Raw genomic sequence first — 9,881 nt, forward strand, 5'->3', positions numbered from 1 at the left:
TTTAAAAAATGTAATTGTAGGACTAATTTCCACTGAGTATGTCTTGGCATGCCTCCAAGTTAATATGGATGCTTCTAACTTAAAAAAAGTTATGTAGTTCCTATCACGGTTCTACCATAATTAATTAAACTAAAACCCGAATGCCCACTTAAACAGATAGCTCTAGTTTTTTGTAACCACAAATAACACAGCAATAAACAGCTTTGAACTACAACTAAGAACTGGTGCTTTCCAGCGAAGGAAACAGTCAACAAAACAAAGAGGCAACCCACAGAATGGGAGAAGATATTCACAAATGACACTGCAGACAAAGGGCTGGTATCCAAGATCTATAAAGAACTCCTCAAACTCAACACCCAAAAAACTGATGAGTCAAAAAATGGGCAGAAGACATGAACAGACACATCTCCAGTGAAGACACACAAACAGCTAACACACACATGAAAAAAATGTTCATCATCATTAGCCATCAGGGAGATTCAAATCAAAACCACATTGAGATACCACCTTACACCAGTTAGAATGGCCAAAATTAGCAAGACAGGAAACAACGCATGTTGGAGAGGATGTGGAGAAAGGGGAACCCTCTTACACTGTTGGTGGGAATCCAAGGTTGGTGCAGCCACTTCAGAAAACAGTGTGGAGATTCCTCAAGAAATTAAAAATAGAGCTTCCCTATGGCCCTGCAATTGCACTACTGGTTATTTACCCCAAAGATACAGATGTCGTGAAAAGAAGGGCCATCTGTACCCCAATGTTCATAGCAGCAATGACCACGGTCACCAAACTGTGGAAAGAACCAAGATGCCCTTCAATGGATGAATGGATAAGGAAGATGTGGTCCATATACACTATGAAGTATTATGCCTCCATCAGAAAGGATCAATACCCAACTTTTGTAGCAACATGGATGGGACTGGAAGAGATGATGCTGAGTGAAATAAGTCAAGCAGAGAGAGTCAATTATCATATGGTTTCACTTACTTATGGACCATGAGGAATAGCATGGAGGACACTAGGAGAAGGAAGGGAAAAGTGAAAGGGGGAATCAGAAAAGGAGATGAACCAAGAAAGGCTGTGGACTCTGAGAAACAATCTGAGGGTTTTGGAGGGGAGGGCGGTGGGGGGCTGGGAGGGCCTGGTGGTGGGTACTAAGGAGGGCACAGATTGCATGGAGCACTGGTTGTGGTTCTTGAACAATGAATCTTGGAACACTGCATCAAAAACTAATGATTGGGAGGGAGACAAACCATAAGTGACTCTTAATCTCACAAAACAAACCGAGGGTTGCTGGGGGGAGGGGGTTTGGGAGAGGGGGGTGAGGTTATGGACATTGGGGAGGGTATGTGCTATGATGAGTGCTGTGAAGTGTGTAAACCTGGGGATTCACAGACCTGTACCCCTGGGGATAAAAATACATTATATGTTTATTAAGAAAAAAACAAACAAACAAAAAAACTAATGGTGTACTGTATGGTGACTAATGTAATACAATAATAATAATAAAAAAAACTGGCACTTTCATTTCCATAAAATTGAACTTTGATTCTTCGATTAGGACTGCTGGGTTGCAGAATATGCACATTGTTAATTTTAATAGGTCTTCCTTCTCTGTTGGGGATTATTTCCTTCCAAAATTGCATTTCCACCAACAATTTTCATTTCTATCAGCAATGGATAGGATAGCTCATTTCCCTACACACTCACCAATTTGGGATGTTCTGCTATTTTTCTCCCACCAAATTAGCAAAATGAAAACACTTTTTAAAAAGTAAACTACAACATTTCCCAATCTGCAAGTAAGATTGGGCACCTTTTTGTCTCTTAATTTGGTTTTAGCACAGCAGCTATGCCCATTTGTAAGTCACAGTCTCTGCCAGGAATGCTTTGCACATTCAACCCTCCTAAAATGTCCTTGGTGGCAAGTGTGTGTTCAAGAGGGTGAAATTTATATACATCTACAAATTCGTACATTTACAGACATCTACACACACGTGTATGGAAGACATGTAGCAAGATAGTTACTTTGGTGAGCCGAGGTTACGGTGTACACATTCTCATTTTATTCTTTCAACTTTCGGAAGCTTAAACATTTTTCAAAATCGACGGTGGGATAAATGTGGCCTCTTCAGTTGGGAGTGTGCTATATTTTGTGTCTCTGGGTTTTCCAAGACTCAGACACTGTGGCCTCCAAAAAAATGCTGCTTACAGAAAGATCTGCTTTTATTTTACCCCCCAAAGACTCCGTAGCTAGTCTTTGGAAGCTGTCATTGCGGCAACCACCTGGAGATGAGCACAGCTTGACGCAGCCAGCGGGGGCAGATCTAGAGCAGGGCAAACAGCTGCGGGCAGCAGGAGTGAAGGCTGGGAACCACAGCAGGCTCTGGTCTAGTCTACTAATTGGCTTAAAGACTCTGCAGCACATAAAGCTTAATCAGCACCGAGAGCTCGGGGTCCCAAGCCATGACGGCACGAGCAATGCCACCTACTGAAAGTTCCACACGACAGGGGTCCTTGGTTCTTAAACACGACACCTTGACTATCAGCGGAGCACAGACGGCATTGAGAAGCACAGTCCCCACGTGTAGGGGCCACACCCCCACCGTCAGCTCCTGGGGAAGGCGCCGTTTGGCCGATCGGCAGGATGAAAGCCGGGTCCGGAACGCCGAACGGTAATGGTCCCCGAGAAGTGAGGCCGCACGGCCGTCCCCTGAAATGCAGAGCTCATTCTGCCAGCACCACTTTGAGGACCATAGAGGTCAAGATTTTGAGAGTTCTAGTATGGAGGAGGGCTAGATTATGGAGTAAAAGGGCAAATCTGTGGTACAAATCTTCTATCACGAGATTTAAGTATCAATTATTAAATAGCAGGAAAAGTCACGGGGCAGAGCTGCAATCATTGTAAGTTTCCCCGCTTAACTGTCATCCCTGACCACTCCTTCCTCCGCTTTCTCTGCTCTACACACTAGAAGGCTTCACACGACATTTCCTAGCTTCTTTCGTAGCAAGCATTCGTCATTTGCGGCCGTGCTGGCCCGTCCACGCTGAGCAGAAGGCTCCCGCGGAGGAAATCTGCACTCCTGGCTCACCCGTACAGGTGCAGAGGGCGAAGGCAGAGCTGAGCAGAACTTTGTTCTCCTTTGCTAACCTTCTCTTTCTTCTGGGAGAAGGACAAGGTGCTGGGATGTGGAGCAGGCAATGCGGAAGCAGGAGGTGGTGAGCCGGCGTGCGGGGCGAGGTGGGGTTCAGACAGAGCTGCGTCCTCGGAGATCTTGCTGTCACTGCTCTAACCCTAGGCTTCCGTGAGGTCATCCCAGTTTGGAACCACTGCTCACGAGGCATTCAGTTACCTGTAGCTAACCACATTCTTGGTTCCCTATGATCATTTTAAAACGACTACAAAATAACACCTAGAGTAGCAGATGGATGATATCGGCACAGACATTACAGTTTTTTTTTTGTTTTTTTTTAAAGATTTTATTTATTTATTTGACAGAGAGAGATTACAAGTAGGCAGAGAGGCAGGCAGAGAGAGAGAGGAGGAAGCAGGCTCCCTGCTGAGCAGAGAGCCCGATGCGGGACTCGATCCCAGGATCCTGAGATCGTGACCTGAGCCGAAGGCAGCGGCTTACTCCACTGAGCCACCCAGGCGCCCCTACAGTTTTAAAATTTTATTATGATCTACCGAAGGAGGGCAAAATTTGATTTTGCTAAGAGGAGTGGAAGCTATGACATTCTCAATATTGTTTTAAATAAGTGCTTTCATACTAATCATGAGTTCTCTGTTCCGCTGAAGGTAGTTGTTGCTGGAGGAGGTAATTAATGTGAAAGGGACTGTTTTAAACTGGAAGGTACTGAGCTGCTCTCTCCATTGAATTTTCTATTAAAGTGTAAGGAAATACGATGCGTAATGTACAGTAACACGCACACGTCCTACATGTACAGCTGGAAGAGTGTCACAAGGTAGGCGCACTTTGTAGCCAACAAGCACCGGAACACGACCCTGTTCTCGTCACTCCCTGCCCCCACCAGCCATAGCTAACGATCCTGATTTCTGATGCCCTCGACTCACTTTCCTGTGGGTCGAATTGTATAAATGGAATTTCACAGTAAGCAGGCCCGTGCACCTGTCGTCCTTTGCTTAAAATTCTGGGCGATCCGTCCTGGCTGTGGTTTTCGTAGGGCAGTCTGCTCGTCTGCGGTGCCGCATGGGACCCCACGGTGAAGGGGCTGGTTTACTCGCGGAACTACCCACGGATAAGGTGATAAAGTGGGGACATTGGTTCAAGAGGGTGTTATGGGGGACTCTGTATCAGAGACTCAGAGCTTCTCTGACTCCTCGGAGAGTCGTGCTGCCAGAGACCCTGCGGGCAGGGAGGACGGACCCGTATGTGCGGCAGTACTGCTGCCCTCCGCGGGTGGCCGGATCCAGCGTGGGTGGGTCTGGGACACTGTCCAGGTGGCTGGTGGGTCCCCTCAGTGGACGGTCCTGATGTGGGGCCCGCACTGGTCTCTGTTTGCAGGCTGGCTCCTGGGCAGTGGCAGTAACTGAATGAGGCTGGGGCGGGGGCGGTCTGTCCTGTTCTACCGCGGCTTCTCCATGCAGCCGTTGGCCTATGCCAGGTGGGCCAGTGACAGAGGATGACTGTCCCCAGCTGGCTGGGACATTCTGCTCAGGATTTCATCCTGCGTGGTTGCCCTCTGGAGCACGTTCATAGTAACTGAAAAAGGGAGAGAGGCGTTCTCATTGGCTGTGTGTTCCCTGGGGTTCCTCCACATGTTGCTTTCGCTGGCCACCTTCTTCCTGTCTCCCACCTTCCTGGCCTTCAGAGCCTGCTCACGAGTCTTCCCATATTCTTACTTCAGACCACTTCTCTTTCCACACCAAATGGATAATGAGGGACACCACCCGGAGCGCCGTGTGGTGGGAGGTACCGTGTTTCAAGGCCACCCGGAGCGAGGCCATGAGCAGCAGCGGTCTTTCCTCTGGCTTGGGCCAACGCCAAGTGACGTGTCTGTGTGACCTTGTCCCAGCCTTTCTCACAGCCCATCAGCGAGTCAGGCAGCCACAGCTTTGAGCTGAGGAGCAGGTGCTCACACGGCAATGACGGGGTCGGGCGGTCTAGGGTACCCGCTTGTGGAGCTTGCTTATGTCTCTAGCTCTGCTCTGGAGCATTTCCATTTTAGACTCTTTTGCTGCCGGGCCCCCCCCCAGTCTTGTGGGTGGGGCTGGAGATTCGGGTCACAGTGGCTCTGTTTGTTCTAGCGCTACTTCACGTCCTGTGCTCGGATGCTCTCTCCCCGCCGAACCACTGGTGCACCATGAGCTGCCGTTCCAATGGCGTAAGGCTTTGTGCAGATGGCCTGACTTCTTATCAGAATGCTAGGAGTTCATACTGCGACTCCTTCCTTGGTGCTCACTACAAAGTCTACACGGAGTCTCTTCCCATCCCGGGTACATCTAGTACCATAAGGCCTGCCAAGTCTCAAGGCCCAAGCCGAAGGGCGATTTTCCCTGCCCCCAGGACCTCTGGTAGATCCCTCTCCTGCTCTCAGCCCCAACCAGAGCAGGCCGCCTCTTCGTGTCACTGGGCGTATGAATCAGAGCCATGTTCTCAAGTGTGGAATGTGGTGCTCGTGGCATCCAAAATGCCTACCATGGGATTCTGCTCCCCTTCCAGTGGACCAGTCCCAGATGCGGCACTTTTTTTTTCCCTTGGGAAGGAGTGTTCTGTCATATCCCCGAGAACTAGACCCCTAACATCTTCCCTGATAGAGCAGCTGCCTGGATCCTGGAAGGGTCTGGCCCTCCCCTCTGCAGCACACACGTTACCAAGGACTAGCAAACGGCCATCCGGCTCTCTCGATACTCTGTGTTAACACAGGGGACCAGTGTGACCTTCTGATGAAGGCACAACAGCACTTCTCAGCGCTGGTCCCAGGGCTCTGTTACATTCTGCAGAATGACTGGGGCTCCCAAAGAGATTTTACTTCCATGAGTTCTACCTGTGTATACTTACTGGAAGATAAATTTAAATGGACATCAAGACTTATTTGTGTATTAATCGGTTAACAATAGTAATTGCTAGTATAGTAATAGCATATAGTATATATACTATATATACCATAGTAATAGTAATAATAATAGTAGTAGTAAACCCATTATGTGTTTACATAAATGCATGTCTTTAGGAAAAATGAGTATTTTAAAAAAGTTTTTGAGAGGCATTGTTCAACATTTTTGCAAATCTTTTCAAGACATCTGGAATTTCCTATCTGTTTCTGCATTCCATCTGTTGTGATACGTTGTTCTGGTTTAAGTTTATGAAGAAAATCTAGCCTCCGAGAAATGTATAGCTGAAAAGTGGGGGAGTATTTTAATAGTCTCTTTAGATAATTATGGATATTTTTCTGTGATGGCATATCCAAGCTCGAAATGTGGTCGTTTCTTAAAGGCTTGTTGTGATGCGGAAGGTGAGACCCGATCATGTACTTTGTGCACTTTGTTAGATTCAAGTCCACTGGTCTGTTTGGCCTTTGGGTTTTGTAGCATCGTGCATTGGTCATTGGCTCACTCTGGAACTATGTAGGCCTTCCAGAGGCTGACACATTTTATTACATAACGTCAAAAACTCACATTTGTTAATATTGCCACCAATCTCATCAGAAAGGTCTTTAAATATTGGGAAGCTGTCAAATTCATATTAGTGGATATGAGTTTTCCAAAATTTTAATTTTCACTTGAAAACTCCCCTTTTATTATGGGCAACAAACTACCAGTTGTTTTGCCCGAAGGGAAGGTTCTCTTCAATCATTTTGAGAAAATATCTGTCTAATACCGAAGACGCCATAATGATAGTTTATTATCTGTCAGTAGTTCTTTCAAGTAAAAATAATGTTTCATTTTTTAAAAAAGCTATGAGTTCAACTCAATCACAGGCGTATTTTCCTTAAGAGAATTGTCTTCTTTCCATACACACTGGAAATGCTGTATGCATAGCTTCGATTGGATCACTGACTTTTAAAAAGACTTGTATTCAAAGGTCGAGATTTAATATAATTAATAGTAATAATTTAATATATTGATATAATAGAATTGCATTATTACAATTACTGTAATTATTATTACAATTACTGTAATTTAATATGATTAATGCTTCCTGAGGACATTCTTAAGTGAAACTGGCGATTTTTCCTTTTGTTTTCTTCCTGCGAGAGCATGGAGCGGGGAATCCCAGTGACCACGCGACAACCTCCCTCCATTGCTTTGACCTGCGCTCGGCTGCCTACAGGTTAGCTCACCATCGTCCTCCCCTCCGCGACAGGACCACCTCCGTGAAAAAAGCAAGCAGTCTCTTACTGTTACTGTGAAAACAGTTTTGACCCTGAAGACCTGCTGCAAGCGATTGAGGGGCTCCTCGGGGTTTATGGAGATGCTGTGAAAACCACTAATCTAGGTGATCCGGGGTCCTTCAGACCGTTTGGACAGAGAGCGGGGGTTAGGGTAGCCCTGAAGCAAGAACGTCCATGTCCGCCACGGACTGTTTCAAGGGAGTTGCACCTGCTTTGATTCTCCTGTGTGATGCGATGGGAACTCGCTGGGGGCCAGCCTAGCGTCCGCAGACCAGTACTGGACACCGTGTTAGTCCCGCCAGCAGATAGGCCAGTTCGGCTGGGTCTGCCCAGGCTACGGAACTGTCTAATAATGCTTGTTTGGTCGATCGCCCTTGCCGGCCAGGACCAGCGGACGTGGTAAGGATTAAGTATTGAATTGCATGTCAATGAGGCAGGGAAGTGATCATCTCTGCCTTTCCCGCTCAGCTATGCTGTTATTGGTTATGGTGGCTGCCCGTTGGGGGCGGAGTTTTGGAGACACCTCTCCTCCTTCCCTATTACAGCAGCTTTTACCCCACAGACCAACCAACCAATGTGGGGTTCCGCCAACTACCGTAAATGCATTCTCACCCTATACTAATTCCCACTGGGAGAGGTCCCCCGACCCAGTGCGCCTGCTCTGATCCGGGCCTGGACCAGGCCTCCACTCGTTGGCTGCCTCCAATCCTTCCCGCTCCCACAAGCCCATAGTGGGACTTCAGATTCTTAAGCTTCAATGTCAGTTCAGACTGTGTCCAGCTGTCCTCAAGAGGTCCTGATAATTTCCTATCCTCCAGGCACGGTGGCCGGGCACTAGAGCTGCCAGTTGTCTGGGGAAGGACTGAGGCGATTTCTCCTGACTACACCTAGTTCTGTGTTGTAGGGCATTTACGAGAGGCACCTGCCTTCCCCTGCAGCTCACGTTCTGGGCCACGAAGTGGTCCCGTGTGACCCCTGGGCAGATTGTGGCTCTTTCCTTGGCACTACCTTCTGGCAGCCTCCTTGCCGGCCATGCTTAGTTTGTGTGGAGGGCGTACCTTAACCAGTACTCTTGCTGGCTAGACATCCGTCTAGGCTTGACGGTCATTGTGCTGCGTTCACAGTCTCCACGACTCACTCTGAACAGGTCCTTCCTGCCCCACCACTCTGCCCTGGCCATTTGTTGCAGTAATTATGGGAGGAGCACCACGTTATCTCAGAGGTGCAACTTCCATACCCATGTCCTGCTCTTACTGTATAAGATTTCTGTAACAACTTAGCATTTATGATTTCCTGACTTCCCCTCCTTCAGAACAATTAAGCTTTCTAAAAAAAGTGATCATAATTTTCATGTTACAGCATTTCTACTCAGAGTGCCTTAATCGTGCCTACATTAAACAGGAAAAAGAGTAGTTACATGGGAGATCTTTTTTTTTTCTGATTTTGTCCTTCGAGCAAATACTTATGGAGCTAATACATTTTAGGCTCTGTTGGGTGTGATAGGAAAACAACCTTAAAGAAACATTGTCTGACTTAAGGAATTAATTACTCAGCCTAATGAATTGCCGATGACTAGTCAACCAGGTCATGTAGTTCATTCAGGAAGACATGGAATTGGGGCCAGTAATTTGTGCTCAAGTGAATGGGTGGAGCAGGTGGTTTACTGCTCTTGTGCCGCTCTGAATGATGACCTGTCACCCTTGCTGCATGCTCTCCCCGACCAAGTCTATGTGTGTCGTCCTCTGCAGAGGGACCCAGAGAATGACCCAGAGTTAGTGGTCTACAAATGAGGTACCATGCACGCAGGTGTGTATAAGGTGATCAGTGGGGGTTCAGGCTAAAAATAACTTAAACTTGTCCCCCTTTATCCTTTGAAAAAGGAAAAAACACACTGTCATATATAATCTAGATTATGACTCGCACATTTCTTCTTCTGGTCACAGGGTCCGTAGGGAGCTTGAGACACCCTGGATGAAACGTAAGATCTCCACCCGCGCCTCATTCTTCAGCTGTCAGGATACTGTGACTTGTGGCCGTTTTCTACTGTTAAGTCAATTAGATGAGGGAAAAAGCCAGACTTTTTATGTATAAACAGGATTAAGCAATTGTGTTAAAAGTGTGGGGACCACTGTCTCTTAAGCTGTAGCCTAGCGTGTGCTAGTCATTCTATCCATGATCCACTTCTGTTTTCTTCTTGACAAAACAGCAAGCCTGGATTTTTGTGGCCGTTATTAAGAATGTGGAGGAGGTAAGCCTTTTCGCCATGCAGAATGGCTCCTGTCATAATTTTTATCTTCTATCACCTTTGGAAATTTGGTTGGAATAACACTGAGCTATAAATTGTTTTGGTCTTTCCCTTACCATTAAGTGGTCTCTTAGGGCTGCTATGGACTGAATTGTAACCTCCCCCCTCTTCCGTATGTTGAAATCCTAATTCCCAGTGTGACTGTGTTTGGAGAGTCTTTAGAAGGTTAAATTAGGTCATGAGGGTGGGGCCCTTATCCAACAGGACTGTGGCCTTAGAAAAG

This window comes from Neovison vison, chromosome 4 (assembly GCF_020171115.1).
Source record: "Neovison vison isolate M4711 chromosome 4, ASM_NN_V1, whole genome shotgun sequence".
NCBI lineage: Eukaryota > Metazoa > Chordata > Mammalia > Carnivora > Mustelidae > Neogale > Neogale vison.